Source organism: Protopterus annectens, chromosome 5.part1 (assembly GCF_019279795.1).
Source record: "Protopterus annectens isolate FY-2018-M chromosome 5.part1, PAN1.0, whole genome shotgun sequence".
Classification (NCBI taxonomy): domain Eukaryota; kingdom Metazoa; phylum Chordata; order Ceratodontiformes; family Protopteridae; genus Protopterus; species Protopterus annectens.
In genome coordinates, this window is record NC_056736.1 from 730,919,744 (window position 1) to 730,937,209 (window position 17,466).

Genomic DNA, 17,466 nt, shown 5'->3' on the forward strand with positions numbered 1-17,466 from the left:
TGGTATACCCTAAAGGCACATATCAGAGGCATACACATAATAATGTGAAAAATATTATTTTGCTGCTTAAGATTCTAGAAAGATCAGATGATAGTTTGCATCCACAGTATGCAGCAAATAGATCAAGCAACCATGCACAGCAACAAAATAGAAAGAATGTCAGGTATTGCAATTTTTGCATTTATTGGTTATGTTTTACTGTAGTAACCCCCGGCTGTTTCGTGCAGAAATGGCTGTAGCCTGAGTGACTAACATGCCAAATGGCTGTGATGTAGTATGCAAATAATGCATGACTGACATGCCATGCAGATGTGCCAGTGACATCATGCATACATTACTTGTTGATTGCTGTACGTGCGTACCCCAGTGGGTGCGCAGTAGTACGGCCTGCCTAAATCACATCCACTGCATAACAGTCCAGGACTGTAGTGTAATTTTTTTTTTTACAATTTTGCAGGGGCTGTGCCCCCATTGCACCCCTCACACCCCCTGCAAATTAAATATACTAACTCTGAGATTGCATTGCATTGAGGAAAAGGGAAATGGTGTGTCTTATTTTCTAAACACATTTCGGATCTGCTGCATCTAATTTGATGAAATGGATGAAATTATCTTTGCTTTAATAAACTAACAAGTTCGCACAATTTGTTTACCACATGCTCAGAATCTTCTTCTTTTGGCATAGGTTAGGAGTTGCCACAGCGGATCACCTGTCTGCTCATGATTGGCAGTGGAGTTTTACGGTGTCGAGTTGCCAGCCCGGCACCCAACCTTCCACAGAAAGCACACACACACACACACACACACACACACGCAGGCATACACTCACACCTAGGGCCAATTTAGACTGTCCAATCCATCTACAGCATGTCTTTGGGATGTGGGAGGAAACCAGAGCACCCTGAGGAAACCCACATGACCACAGAGAGGACATGCATACTCCACACAGAAAGCACACCAGCCGTGGATCGAACCGGAGAACCTCCTGCTGTGAGGCACCAATGCTAACCGCTGCACCACTGGGGCCATTGTTACTTGAAAAACAGAAGTAATAAGATCATTTAAAGATTTGCCTTTAGAAGATGTAAAGGTAGCAGGTATGTTCATTTTCAAAAGCAAGCAAATATGCAAATGACAATTAAGAGCCCTAAAAATCATGAGTGGCAGAGGACTCCACTCTTCCCAAATCTATCAAAAGTTTTTCAAACCTTGTCAGAAGGGGATGGATTAGCATTTAGCAAATAGTTAGCTGAAGGATTAAACAAGAAATGACTGCAGGATCAGATCAAGGCTTAGAAAACAAATATTGGTAAGCTTGAGAAAACTTTATGCAATGTACTTGTTAGGGTCTGCAGGCTGGCTGTCATGCACTTTGCAGGTTGTATCATCATCTTCCAGGGCTACAACAAGCGGAATAGCAGTTGGCGGAGGAAATTTTGTTTGTTGCAATTAATCATTTTTTCAGAGACTGGAATGTCATTTTGTTCCTGCTAAAACAAAAAAATTGGATCATGCTAGACATTGTTTCAGAAGAAAATTATTCTAGGGAAAAATCAGAATAAATACTCTCCAGAGTCAGAATCAGTTTTCTGAGGAGAAACAGGATTTATTCCATCAAAATCTATTCCCTGCTCGCAACACTGGGAATCTTCAGAAACTAAAGAATTCCTTCTTCTCTTACCAGAAGACACAGAATGAGAAGAGTTAAGAGCCTGAACTAAGCCCTGAGACAAGTTCAACAAGTCTTTCCTATCTAGGGTAAAAGAGCCAGGGAAGAAAAACATTTAACTTTCTACTTCCTTTTAACAGGAATATCCACAGAAGCAGACAGACCTGTCTGAGACATATCCCCAGGTAACAAGCATTTTAATCTAGGCAGGCAGGAAAGATTTCCCAATCCTTCCTCCAAGACTGACAAAAGTGGTTCTCCCATGCCCACCAGGGACACCAGTAGCCATAAAGGATGTCTTCAATCGCCAGCCCATGGTGGCTGAAGGGTCTACACCAGAGGCCACATGCTCAGAATGCCAGCTGAATATTCATGCAGATGAAGAAGACATCAAAGTGACTATTTATCGATTTTGAAAAATATCACCTGGTGTGGGGTAGGGTTTGGGTGGGCCTTACAACTGCGCATTGGGGGGGGGGGGTTACCATGATAAAGCAAAGCCCATTTTTTAGGCATTTGCATGATTATAATAAAAACAGATGTTGAGCATGTTGCAGAAATTCTATCTGTAGCAGGTTGTGTAAGTTAATGAGTAGGAAAAAGCTTCCTTTCTTTAATAAGAAGCCTTCTGTGAGATACTCAGGGCTTAACTATTCTACTTTTTTTCTGTAGCAGATAACACTGAATGATAAGAATTCAGAGTAGCAGAGAATTATTTGTAAGAACAAAGCTTCATATTTAAACTAATTATATTCCATTAGTAAACACAGCATTTTCAAAACCAAACAAAAAACACAGTTGACATGATTTATTCAGACAGGAGACGAATAAGAGCTGATCTGAGAATGTGCCAAGGAATCTTAGGCACAGCAATATTGCAGTGGAGATAATACTGTGCAGAAGATGGGGGAAGGGGGCAGGAAGTTGGTTAGCATGAGGAAGAGGAGGGGTTCATTTAAAGGTGGATGGGTAGGTATGGGAAGAATTTAAAAAGATAAAGGTAGCCAGGAAAGATCTCTTTTCAAAAGCAGAGCAGGACAGGAAAGTTTGCTGGTTGAAACAACATGAAATGTCTAGTTGAAGGAAATAAGGGCATTTCATCATGTATTATTTACATACTTTATTGGGTGATATGCTGAAAGATGATCCAGGAGAACTACATTATGCCACACGGCTTTATTAGGTGGGCATTAAGGTCAGATTATGGGGTAAACTAGCTAACAAGATAAAGGACTGGCAGGGTTTAGGCTTAGTCATAAGTTGCAATTAAATGAGGCCTGATTGGCAGGCACATACATATTTACTCCTGGGGCTGGATCTATACCCTGGAAGGAAATGGCTTTGCTGGACTTATACATGCTGAGAAGAGAAAGTAATGAAAAAATAAATGTGACAGTCCAGAGTGAGAAAGATGTCACAGGTTTGGGAATATCCTGGTACTGAGTGGGAGAGGACATCACATATACGGGTATGGTACATCTGGTATTTACTCACTGTCCACTTGATTAACAGTAATGCAGTGAAACAGCAGCATCAAGTCTAACTTAAGGTTTGGCAATAGCACCTTGAAAGGATAAACTGAATACTGTTATCCCAACAGAGGATTCCAGCATTACTGTTTACACAGAGGTTCATAATGAAGCCCGTTAACTGAGTCTAAGCCTGAGTACTTAATAATAAAGCATTTTAAGGAGCATATTATAGTGGTAACAAGGGGAGTGTCACTTCTCTCTCCAGTATAGCTGGTAGTTCAGTGCTCACAGGGTAAGTACAGTAGATCCTTTATGGCACACTGAAAGGCACATTTCAAAGCTCCTGCCAACATAGCCAACAATGACTCCTATGCAGAGAAATACACAAATGCCCTATACAGCCATTTAAACTAATGCACTGACTCGGCTGTACTCAAAAGGAACAAAACCAGGTCTCCCTGATAAAAACAGGCCACCATGGTGGTCTGTAAGTGTAAATAAGCTATACAACAAAAGAAAGAAACTGATATCTAAGAACAGGTGGGAACTTCTCAACAGAGGAAGAATACCCTCCACAACTTGAACAAGCAAATCAGATATCTTGTTAAGTCTTCCAAGGCTAGCTACAAGTCTAAATTAGCATACTTAGCTAAAGACAGTCATAAGGCATCCTTTAGCTACGTCTGAAATCTAAAAGGGAATGGCCAGTGGTATGCCGAACTTATAGTGAATGGTACCACTCAAACTGAACCTGAGGAAATTGCCAACCTGTTAGCTGACTGATTTGGCAATAACTTCACCCCCCACCCCGTCCCCATCACACATACTGCAAAGCAAGGAACCTTAAGCAGTTAATTCTTACTGCAGGTGCATGAATTTAAGCATCATAGCCAGGGCATTCCCAAACAGCAGTTAGCCAAAAGTACAGCCAAAATCAGTACAAGACTGCCAGGGGAATTACTTTGGATGCTAACGTGGCCAAGAGGTAGTTAGAAAAGCATTAGTCATAAGAAATCAATGCTCCAGAAATGCTTTAAATGGCGCTTTACGTTCTTTAAGCAAAGGTGACATAAGGAATATATTTCTTATGGTTACATACAGCAACAACATTGCCTTTTCAGATAAATGCAAAACAGTGTTTCAGAAACACCTCAGTTAAAACAAAAATCAGATTCCCAAACATACTTCAGGCACTATCAGTTTTAAAAACTTGCTATTCACAGACATTATGCCTTGTGTGATTCGAAAAACTTCATGAAATGTAACATTCCTTCAGGAAGTACGGTGATTCGCAAGCTTTGAGCACACTCATGTTAGGAAGTTTTCTCTCAGATCTGAAAACATAACAGATGCTCTTTTGTTTGTAACAGAAGGTGTTGACAAACTATCAAGGAATGCAAAAGTCAGGGGTTTAAACATACAAGCATGTTGCAGACATCAAGTTGCAAACAGAAAGTGCTTTTTAAAAAATCTGCATCTTGAAAGTTGAGTACTTGCTTCTTATGTATATGATAGAAAACAAAATGTGCACCTGTGAGCACTTAGGCCAAGGAATGTAGGAGGGGATTTCACAGCTAGAAGAAACAGTTAAATCACCTATATGCCACATATGTGCTAAAACAGCTTTTCTGTCACAAAGGAAATGCCCTTAAATAATGTAGTCTCTGCTCATACTAAGAATCAAGAATTGTAAAAGCATGACAGACAGACTAGCAAACATTACATATTTTGGTAATACTAAAAACAGCCCACCTCTAGAAGAAAAATGAAACTGGATGTTCAGCAAGGCGATGAAAGTGTTCTATTTTCAATCAACAGTTGCTTCCGAAGGCTTGTTCTGCTTCCTAGATCTGAGTGTAAAAGCAGAAGAGATGTTGTTGCTTATTGCTCAAACCATCCCTCAATAACACTGCGTCATTCTATTAGGGAGGGTAGAGAAGAGATAAAGGCAGCCTTTTCTTTCTATACACAGCTTACTGAAAATCCTTTTGCAGCTGCTCACAGTTGATATATTTACTGTTGTATACTCTAATAAAATGCACAAGGATCTAAACAACCTCACTTTCTTAGCATGTAACTGCAAATCTAAGCAGATATAATCGGCAGTGCACTAACAATGAACATTATAAGAAGGAATATTTGTTAGTGAAACATAATGGAATAGCTTTACAGGTAGTATTGAGGAACACAGTGTTCACTTCCTAACAAACTTGCAGACCAGCATAAGAGCAAATGTCAGCACACAGATTGCACAATACAATAAATATGCCATTGTCAACTATTCACATAAAAAAAAAAAAAAAAATCAAAGTAACTGTAGCTTGCATTTTTGCATAATATCAACTGAGAAAACAGAGGTCTGACATGCAGATGATAACATCTGCTGTATGCGAAGTAGCTTGACAGCATACACATACTGCTTTTACTCTTTGCCCAAAGAGCTAGGACATCAAAACATAATATACCAGTCAAAGAAAAGATATACAGAAGGAACATATGCGTGTTCAGCAGAGTGCTTGTATCAAACTAATACACACGACATTCACGTGTGTGTATGCATACTCTGAAACATAACGTCTGAGTACGCAAATTAAAAACAATGCTTTTTGCGGGGGGGGGGGACAAGCCCCTCCAAATCCTCAAAGCATCAGTGACACTGCACAATACCAGGGAAGGGACATATTCTCCCCAACCCTGGTATTATGTCAGTTTCACAACAAACCAGCTTTCCTATCAACAAATTTAGCTGGCTCCATGGAAGCAATTCATTTTGCCAAACGCACATTGCTTGACAAACTGAACTGTAGTGTTTTTGTCAGAGTGTGTTTTCTTGTTGCATGTGTATTTTGCTGAAAGAGATAAACAAACTGGTATAAGGGCTAGGAATGTCTGTGCAAGTGGTTGTGGATTAGGGTTAAAGACTAAGTAAGGGTTTTTGTAAGGTGAGGTCCAGGGTTGGGGTTGATGCAGTGATAGAGTTTGGGTTAGCACATGAGTAAGGTGGTGCATGGGGCCACAGCCGCCCAACCATCCATACACATGGGTTACCTTACTCATATGCCCTAATCCTAACCCTTTCCCTGCCTTAACTAATTACTTGTTTGTTTTTTTTTGTGATTGGTTCTATGTGGGACTTGTGTAGTTGATGTTAGTGTGGTTAGGTTCTGGAATTTAGTTTTTTGGTAAAGGTATGTTTCATTCATGATTTTTTTCTTTTTTGTCATTCAGTATGTTGTATGCAGTACTACTACAAATGCACACACACACACACACACACACACACACACACACACACACACACACACACACATACCGGTGACAGATAATAAATATACAGTGCGGAAGTGTGTATGTTTAGCTGTGTGCATGTTGTATGTACTACATGTATCATTACTGATGGCAAACGAAGTACTTAGGAAAGTAAAGTAAAAACAAACCACAGTAGCAGACGTTATTCACCCTAATTCACTCTAACTCTGTTCTATATACTACTTAAAAATTAATTAAAATGATAGCCTCATTTGTTTCTCAATATAATATTTCAAAAATTATATTTTCCAGGGCAGAGAAATTCTGGACAGAGGGGAGAACCTCTGCCTCCCTAACATAAGACAATGGCCAGTAATCAGAAGTATTCAGAGCACTGTGTTACAAAAAGAAGTGCAATTAATAGTGACACACAAGGTAAAGCTGATTCAGAGACATAATGCAGCACCAGAAAATACCATCATATACAAATGGACAAATAATGATATGTAAATTAGCAATATTATGCACATTAAATCAACTGTGAATGATGGCAAAAAACATGGCAGCAAGATTCTGAAAGACATAATAGTGCAGTGAGCCATTTTGGGCTGCAAATATGGACACTGTAATTTCTCAGAGAACAGAGATATTGATCATGTTAATATTCAAGAAGTAGCATCTTATTAGATAAATATCAGGTCAGTCTTGTAGACAGCATCTGTCATGGTGTATGCCAAAGAACTCTTTGCAGCAGATGGTTTTGAACATGCCTGACTTACCATCATCTCCATGACAGGGACACAACAGAATGCCATCATGGGGGACACAACAGAATGCCATCATGGGGACAGAGACACCGTATAGCACTCTTCAGACATGTGCTACTATCACATGGAATCTCATGTGATACAGGGAATATTAATTCTTGTTGACATTAAGTTATGTGCCACACTGACCAGCTTTGTTATGGGGACCTCCCAGTGGCCATCAGGGGACATGGTGGATGTTCCACAGATATATGCCTCATAAATAACACTTCCTTGCGGCTATGCTGGCGCATTTGGAAAAGAATATGTGGTTCCCACAGACTGCAGAGGACAGATGCACCACTATGTAGGTGTTCTTCGAAGCTACTAATTACCTTGAGGTTTTAGGGGCCATTAAATGAACCCACATCACCAGTAAGGCCCTGTGGTATCAGTATGTCATCCACAATTGTTTCCAATCCATCTACTGTCAGATGGCGTGCAATGGATAATGTATAATTTGGAATGTGTCTCTGCACCATCCAGGTTGTTCCCATGATTCTCACATCTGGCATATGTCTGAGCTCTATCAGTATTCTGTATTTGTTGATTTCCAGCAGTTACAGCAGATCAGGCCATTTGAACGGTAAGTGCATTCAGTCCCCATAGGGGAGTGCACAACAGGCAAGTAGGGATGTTTAATTCCTTACACTCAAAAGTGGCCACTCTTATATTTTGAAGGTGATGCTAGATATACTTTGGAGCCATGGCCCATGGCATCAATATACAGAGCATGTTCAAGATGCCATACAGCTCTGTTGAAGACCAGCAATATTTATAGCCATAACTTATGGTGGGTTTGGAGATTGTCTCATTTCCATCACCTAGATTATTCTGGTGGTATGCTTCTGCATGTTCTGGAGAACTGCAGCAAGATAGTCTGCACACTGCTACATATAATGGTGTCAAGCTAACAGTTAAGAGCATGGGTTTACCACTGGGGGGAGCAGTGGAGGAGGGGATGAGTGAGGAGTTGTTGGAAGAACTGTCTGCAGAGGACAACTATGTGAGACTCTGAAGCAGGTGAAATACACTGCAGCACTGGCAAACAGACTGCATCTGGTTCAGAACTATGGGCCAGAATACAGGCAAACACTTCAATACCACTCCTAATCTATGCTGTGCAATGCCATACTGTGGATCATACATTTTCTATTCCATTTGATACAGAGGCATGGCAAGAAGCAGTTATCATTACCGACACAGGTGGACTAGGCTACAGTGACAGGGATCTGCACTAAGCCCCCCTAGGTGACACTAATTGGCTAAAGTGACAGGCACCTGCACTAAGCCCCCAAGATGACACTTGCTATACCACTTCTTCTTTTCCTTGTATTTTGTATAAATTTAGTCCTTGCAATGCAAATTTTGTAATGTAACTGTCACATTTTTATATTGTGGAGGTCTTCTCCCCTGGCCTCTACTGAAAATGGGCTCTCTATGGCCCAGTGGACTTTCCCAGTAAACAAGATGCAAATAAATAAACAATAAATACAATCAACAATGTCTACATAGGTGAAAGGGCAGACAGACTACAAGATGTGGAAAAGTTATTGTGTTACATGGCTGGGAGTGGCAATGGAGCTCAGTACACTGTGTCAAGAGGAGGTGGTGCTCCTTTATGTGGGATGTGTCCAGTTGTTCAAACTGGCTGCAGAGTACTGGTGCAGGAAAAGAAAGCTGTAGCAGATGGTACAGTGTTGTTTGGGTAAGGATGTGGCAGGAAGTGTGAGCCCACAGATGGGAACAATACAGTCTGTGGATTGCCTGGTCCATGGGGGCCTCCTCTCATGGCATGGCACTGCCAGCAACATTCACTGACATGGATGATGTGGAACTGCAAGACTATGACTGCCACATCATATGATGCAGAGGACCACCCCAAAATATATGCTTACTAGGGGTGGCCCTATTGTGCCACTGCAAAGTCACCACAGTGAGAAAGTGACAGTTTGTGACCTCAAGGAATGTGCCTGTGGAGCATAACTCACAATGCAGATAGAGGTTTAGCAATCACAGATATGGCACTGGCTGTGTTGGGCACAGCAATAGTTGCTGTGTGGCTGTCCAGTGAGCTCAGTAGGTGAGTGTGCTCCCTGTTCTTATGATTCATACATAGGCAGCCACTAAAGGCACTGGCATATGTCACTGTGTATGCCACACAGAACGTTAACCATCTCCACCATGGTATTAGTGGCATTCATCTGCACTTGATTACCAGCCTACACATCTATTGATTTATGTTGTGTATGACAGCTAAATTGGAAAGTCAGCAGATGGCAATGGTACTGATGTTTGCAGGCACACCCATCCATACTGCTGTCTTCACTGTCTCTAATAGCAACACTGCCCATAGACGTGCACCTTCTGTTAGACTGTCAGGTATGGCCTGTCCTTTCATAGCCATTGGAGTAGCAAGGACGGGATCCTGAGCCAATATAGCTGTGTCAGTGGAAATGGGTGTTAAAGTGCTCTGTACTGTGACACTGGGTTATGTGACTGTACCATGAGGAGATTGCCATCACTGCAAGCACTGATGCTTCACTAACTTCACTCATGACCTGTTCTGTTATTGCTGAAGCAATGACTGAGCCTGGAATCCTAGGATGAGCCTCAAATTGGTCAGCATTGATCAGTGCACAACCCTGGTAAACATATATAAGTAAAATAAAATAAATAATAAAATAAAACTGTAGCACCCGTAATGGTTAGTAGATAAACACACTGAAGATGTGACCATCCCAAACCCCAATACTGCAGCAGCATTTCAGGTAATGTATTACATACGAAAAGAAGGCATACATACATTGTGCTGCATGCTATGGAGGTTATATCTTAGACATGCCTGTGGGAGATATATGGCGATGTTTTCTATCAGCAAGTTCACACCAGTAGTGCACCATCAGGATTTGCTAGTGACTTCTGGATATATAAACTTACTGCATCCTCAACAGACACACAGTGTTGTACCAGTTCTGCTCATTCATCAAGGTATCAGTGTCCTCTCACTGTCCTCAGACAGGGGTACCAAGAACTCTTCTGTGTCAGTGAAAGTGTTGTGTGATGGTAGACATCCACATTTGCCCATTCTCTATAATTAAAAGGCTTGCAATTTTATGTGGGCATGAAGTATCATGTTGGTAACCCTGTGGCAGACTTGCTGTGTAGCTCTGTTGTGGCAACTAACAGCATTCACATCTGTCATGACATTTTGCCACACATGCTCCTGGAGGACCTTGTTAGTATTGATGGTATTTACAATATACTCTGCATGTACATGTAGTGTCTGCAGTAACAATTTACAGCCCCTTTGCCAGTGTCATTATAGTACCTGTACATGGGGACTTACAGCTATGGTCTGTGCCTGCTCACAAATATTTCTTTCATCAGCTGTAACACTCCACCATCCATGTTGCAGCTGCGGCTACAGAATCTAGCAAACCGTACTCTTACGTACCATGTCCCAGCAATAATCCAGTTGGGAAATCTTGCAGATGGAATGTAATGTGGTCTGTGATCCGACTCTACAGACCTGTGTCTCCTCAGACAATATTAACATGTGTCTCATGGAACACATGCAGAGACTGAACCATTTATCAGGCATGCCCTCACCATAGCAACTGTTTGCAGAACTCCTATACCAGAGGGTGCTCCATTCAGCACATCTCTCTCTAACTGTGTTGCTACTGTATATGGTTATTCTAACAATACAGTGTAACCATACACAGTAGCAACACAGTCAGAGAGGGATGTGCTATATGGTTACTCTAACAATCTCAGTGGCAGACACCCTAATACACATTTCTACTGACACAGTTGTATCAGGGCTGAAACCTGTTCCTGCCTATCCATTGGTTATGAAAAGACAGGCCATACCTGGCAGTCTAACATAAAGTGCAAAGTTGCCACCACAGTCCCAGTACCTGCATGCTGCTTCTGATCATCCACCCACAACATGCTGAAGTATGTCAGTTCTGCGTCCCTGTCTGTGTTTCCTGTCTATAGCAGCTGTAGTGCAGGTTTTTACTGTAAACAACACACAATTATTCTATGGTAAAATACTTGCTCACTATGCTATCACAGTACTGATAGCATGATGAACACCACAACGGCAACTGCAGATTTTATTGCTCTATTACAGACCTCTATGTGCAGTAATTATGTTAATGAAGTCATTCTACTGAAATGTTTCTGAACTGCACACTTATAGCATCACGATATCTGTTCTACATCATGCTGCAGGTCTTGTGCCTGCCAATTCACATGTACATTAGTCTCTGAAGCAATCTGTGCTGCACATGCCCAGGAAGCTCTGTTACAACCACTTGGCCCAGTATGTGGAAATTAAGCAAGTGGCCTATAATGATGCAATGGGAAATGGGTTCCATTGTTAGCTGTGAACTTCCATACTGCGTAAATCTTGGCTCATCCACTCAACCATTCATAACAGGAGTGCAATAACTGCCGCCCCAGTTCATGCGACCTACAATAGCACAGTCCATATCTCTGCATGATGTGTGGTGATTTTTGAAACTGAATAGACTACTTACACAGTACAGAATGTTAAGCTCTCACTTAAGCATACTTAATCCCTTTTGGGTTGTACAACACAACTTTGTTGGTGATATCTTCTGCAGAGTAATCACATTATCATTTTTTTATGAATCTCAGCTACTGTTTAACTGACTGATTTTTTTTTAAACATAGCTTAAATAAGCACCTCCTGCAGATGTACTAATCTTCCAGAAGGTAAACACTTGTTTTCTGGAAGCTCAAGTCAGAGATTTTTTATTTATTTATTTTTTGTCAGATTTTAAAATACACACACAAGACCTAGAGTTTAATATAATAACAATAATGACTTGTCAGAGTTTTAGTTTGATTTTACTTTAATGTTTTTATTGGCCCCTTTCTATTTTATAATGTCCAGGGAGATACAGAAAGGAAAAAGCAGCTTCATTCAGATGTAACATTCTCACAAATGTTATCAGTGCACATAGAAAACATTATGGGCAGGATTCACGAAGGCTTGCACAGAGTCTAAGAGTAGTGAAAGACTCCATGCAGCCTCCACGATCCAGGAACATCCCTAAATTCCGTGTAAGAGACCAGCTAAAACTTTTAGTTATGTACTTACCATAACTTCGGATGTATGGGATCCATCTCGCCTACATTCACAACATATGGGTTCGGAGCCGATCCATCGGCTCCGACTCGGCAACTAATACACTAGCACGAAGTCTCTCATTGGCTGGGCTACTCCCTATCCCAGGATGCACTACACCTGCTTCCCCAGATCTTGTTTGTTCGCTTTCATACATCCATGCAAACACAGAAAAATTAGTAGTCACTATAACCAACTAAAGTTCTTCAAGAAAGATCTCCAAGAAAAAAAAAAAAAGAGACTACAGCTCCTCTAAATCCGAATGGAAGGGGGAAGGAGGGTGGGTACTTATGAATGTAGGCGAGATGGATCCCATGCATCCGAAGTTATGGTAAGTACATAACTAAAAGATGTAATGGGATCCTATCTCGCCTACATTCACAACATATGGGACAGCGTCCCTAGCACCTACATCCCGGGTGGCTCATTGGAACACACTCCTGAGAACTGTGGAACCAAAGGAAGCTCTGCCTCAAGAAACCACATCCAATTTGTAATGAGAAATGAAAGTGTGCGAAGAAGTCCAGGTTGCCGCAGCACAGATATCATCTATTGATAACTTGGAATGAAAAGCTACGGAAGTAGCCATTGCCCTGGTAGAATGAGCCTTGACTGGAAAGGGAAGGTCTTTATTAGCCTGTGAATAAATAAAAATGATACAATCTTTAATCCATTTGGATATGGAGGTTTTTGTTACTGGTTGACCCAATTTGTTCACTGCAAAGGAAACAAACAATTGATTTGATTTCCGCGTTTGAGCGGTTCTATTCAAATAAAAACGCATGAAAATTAGAGATCGCCGCTAACTGAACCTTAATGGTAGAAACTGAAGAGCCCGACTGAAAAAGGGAGGCCAGAAAATTCAGAACCTCCGATACTGGTGCAGTGAGGGGATCTATACCCCGTTCTTGAGCCCAGAAGGCAAACCTTTTCCATTTACTGGAATAAAGTTTGATGGTGGAAGGTTTATGAGATGAAGACAGTATGTGGACCACGTCCGGCGAAAGAGCATTGTCTCGGACTAAGGATGGAAGTGGAGTAACCATGCTGCCAACTTCAGGGACCTGAGAGACGAATGAAGCCGTCCTGACTGATGAGTCAACAGGTCTGGCACCGGATCCAGAAACCATGGACCTTCTATCGCATGCCTCTGTAGGAAAGGAAACCAAACTTGATGAGGCCAGTGCGGGGCAATCAAAATCATCTCGCTCTCCATGTAAATGGCCTTCTGTATCACCCTCGGTAGGAGGGGGAATGGAGGGAAGGCGTAGAAGACCGGGGCCAAATGTGAGTCAGAGCGTCCCTGGGAATCTGTCCCTGAGAAGGAAACAGTGTGAAGAACTCTCTGCATTTCGCATTGTGAGGGCTGGCAAACAAGTCGCAGCAAGGAAGACCCCATCTGTCGAATATTTTCGCAACTATACCCTGGTTGAGGGACCACTCGTGGGGTAAAAGAATGGTCCTGCTTAATCTGTCCGCAATCACATTGGACTTCCCCGGTATGTGCGTTGCCATTAGAAAGCGGTTGGTAGCTACCGCCCAGTGCCAAAGTCTCATTGCTTCTCTGCATAGTGGGTAAGACCTGGTTCCACCTTGCTTGTTTATGTACCACACCACCGACATATTGTCGGATAGGATAGTAATCGGGCCCTGAGGGAGAGCGTGATGGAGAGCTTGGAGTACCAATAGTACCACTCTCATCTCCAGGACATTGATATGCAAATGTGTTTCCTGGATCTGCCATGTGCCTTGGACCGACCTGTCCAGGTAATGACCCCCCCACCCTACCTGGGAGGCGTCCGTAGTCACAGTGGCAACGGACGTTGAGGTATGAAGTCGCCCTGGTCGAGATTTGATTGGAGAAGCCACCAATGCAGATCTCGACGGCAACTTTCCGTGATTATGATTAAGTGGTTCAAGGGAAGTTCCTGATAAGACCATTGAACCGATAGTAGCCATTGTAAAATTCGCATGTGAAGTCTGGCCAAGGGAACTAAAAGTATGGTCGACGCCATCGAGCCCAACAGTTGTAGGATCCGATGGGCCGGGGCTCTATGTAGGGGGAGACAGGATTTGACTTGATCTTGTAAGACCTGAATTCTTGCTGCCGGTAAATAGGCGCGCATTCTTTTTGTGTCTAAGTCTGCGCCTATGAAAGTAATACGCTGAGATGGCTGTAGTACAGATTTTTGCAAATTGAACGTGATCCCCAAGAAATGGCCCAAGGTGAACGTGGCTCTGAGCGCTTGGAGTAGTAGATGCTCGGAGATGGCAGTAAGGAGCCAGTCGTCTAGATAAGGAAACACCTGGAATCCCAGACTTCTCAGGTGAGCAGTTACCACTGCCAGACACTTGGTGAACACCCTGGGGGCTGTGGTGAGACCAAAGGGCAGTGCTCGGAATTGGAAATGACTGACTCCGAGGCGGAAGCATAAATGTCTCCTGGACTCTTGAGCTATGGGAATGTGATAGTAAGCGTCCTGGAGATCTATGGAGCACATCCATGCATCTTTTTCCAGCAAAGGAAGAATAGATTGAAGAGTGACCATTCGAATTTGGACTTCTTTACAAACGATTCAATGAACTGAGGTCCAAAATGGGCCTGAAGTCCCCTGTCTTTTGGTACCAAAATAATTTTGAGTAAGTTCCTGATCCGATCTGGTCGATGGGGACAGGCTGGATGGCTCTTTTTTCTAGCAGCTTTGAAACCTCTAATGCTGCCTGATCCCGCTGACTGGGTGGTACGTCCGGGATTTCCCTTAAAGAAAGGGGGTTTGTTGAAGGGATGATATATCCTCCGGTAATAATGCTAAGCACCCACTGATCGCTTGTTATGGATTCCCAAGCTTGTGGGTGCGCCAAGCGTTTACCCCGACTGGCTCCGGAGTTGCACAGTCGGGCAACAACTCAGGAACGCTGGTTGTATGAAGAACCACGAAAGGAATCGCAGTCTCCAGAGTTACAGGGGCCTCTGCCACCTCTGGGGCGGCGTCTTCCAAAACCCCCCCCCTCCCTGCCTCTGGAGGGGGAATCACTGGGTGGAGTAGGGAAAGACTTTTGAGATTTTTTAAACCACATTTTCCCTCCTCTCCCAGCCTTGGGGTAAGGCCTGGAAGGAGCGGAAAATCGGGCCCCAACGGCAGTCAAAGTCTTGCCCTCCTGCTCGCACCGAGTTAGTGTGTCTTTCACCTTGTGTCCAAACAAAGATGACCCATCAAAGGGGGCGTCGGCGAAGGAAGACTTGAAGGCCTCCGTGAACGAACACAAGCGTAACCAGGCTTGTCTCCTGAGGGCAACGCCTGTTCCCGCTGCTCTACTCGCCCCTTCGGCCGCATACAAAATGAGCCTCATGGACGAGTTAACAATAGAAGAGAGGGTAGTCATCTGTGCACCAACAGTCGGGGCCAGCGCCTCAGGTAGATTACCAAGAAGAGAGTCATTTAGCTCTTTGAGAAGATCCCTTTGGAGCCTCGTAAAATGACATAAGTAGTTCAGCGACCGTAAGGTAAAGGCCGCTGAGGACAGGGTACGCTTCCCGTACCTATCCATACTCCTAGAATCCTTATTAGGAGGATGAATAGAGGTCGAAGCCTCTGCCACGTCCTGCTGTGTGGCAGAAGCCACCACCAATGCATCTACAGGCACACCCTTTGTGAGAAATTCCTTCTGGGGGGGGCTGACAAAAATTTATTGGGCCTCGCAGGCACCGGTTCCACAGAATCAGGGTGTTCCCACACCCTTCGAGAAACCAAATCAAGGAGTTCATCAAGGCGGAGACACCCAGGAGGCGGAAGGCTGGGCCCCAAAGGCCTTGAGGAAGACTGACTCCTCAGCTGAAGGGGTTTTGGCTTGCCAGTCACCTCTCTGTCTCAGAATCTCCAAGATATCTGAGAAGGAGATATCATCCAAGATGATTTGGGGGACCCTTCTGCGCCATCGAGGTCAGTATCCGATGTAATAGACTCATCTTGGGAGTCTACGTGCTTCCTCTTACACAATTTCTTCCGTGGGGGTTCGTCCGAAGCAGTTTCGGACGGACCACCCGGAAGAAGGGAACCCCCGATGGGGGTATCCTCAGGCCCTGGGGCCCCGCTGCCAGGGGGCTGCAACACAACAGAGGCACCAGTCTCCAAATCTAGGGACGGTGAGGTAGAATCTTGCTGAACCGGCAAAGGCATGGCCAGCGCGCTCCTCATGGCCTCAAAGGCCGGACCTCCAGAATCCAAGGAGGTCACTGGTCTAAAGGCCATGATGGCACTGGGAATTCCAGCAGCCGATGCTCCGAGAGGAAGACTAGGCACCGAAGCACCCAATCCCAAAGTATTCCCCTCGGGCCCGGCTGAAGAGGTCGCAGTACCAAACCCTGAACCGGAGGACAGGGTAGGAAGCACAGTCGGAACCGAGAGACCTCGAAGGGGTCTCTGCTCCAACCGTATGGCTCCGCTTTGCTCCACCACCACCGACTCCAACGGCTCCGAGGAGGTTGGAGGAGGAATCGAATGCGTTGGAGGGGGGATCGGCTCCGAAGCTAACTGTGCTGGAGCCGAGACCAATTTAGTAAACACTGGAGATTGGAATAGCCTCTGTAAAACCCTATCCAGGTCCGAATCTGAAAGTCTCGATGATTTAGAGGAGGTAGACAATCGAGAAGACTTTCCTCTCGGCTCCAAGAGAGAAGAGGACCGGCTCCGAAATGGCTCCAACACTATCGGCGCCGACTCCACCACAGCATGGACCACCATCGGCACCGAAGGAGCCTTCTCCGGAGCCGAGGGGGAAGAGTCTGAGCTGCACACTTCCACCGGCTCCGAAGCCATTGGAACCGATGGAGGTGATTCACCTCTCGATACTCCAACCTGCGGCTCCGACAGCAATGGAGCCGAGGTAGGAGGTATCGAGGCAGACCTTTCGACCCTTGGCCCCGAAGTCAGTGGAGCCAAGAAGAAGAGGTCAATTTTGTCTTTTAGAAGTCGGCTCCGATGGACTTGTCGGAGCCGACGATCTTTCTTTGGAAGCAACAGGTAGCTCTAAGGCTTCCTCAAAGGAAGGCTTGATAAGCCCTTTCAATATTAATTTGTTTTTGCTTGAAGAACTCTAGATGAGAAC

At 43.9% G+C, this 17,466-nt stretch overlaps 1 protein-coding gene across 1 annotated transcript in view; it reads right to left on the bottom strand.

Annotated features, from left to right (window-relative positions):
- Positions 1–17,466, bottom strand: part of SQOR (sulfide quinone oxidoreductase) — an 802,763-nt gene that overhangs the window by 574,531 nt on the left and 210,766 nt on the right. The window contains exon 2 of the mRNA XM_044073360.1: positions 4,894–4,991. The gene's annotated coding sequence lies outside the window, so the exon portion shown is untranslated. The remainder of the gene's footprint in view (positions 1–4,893; positions 4,992–17,466) is intronic.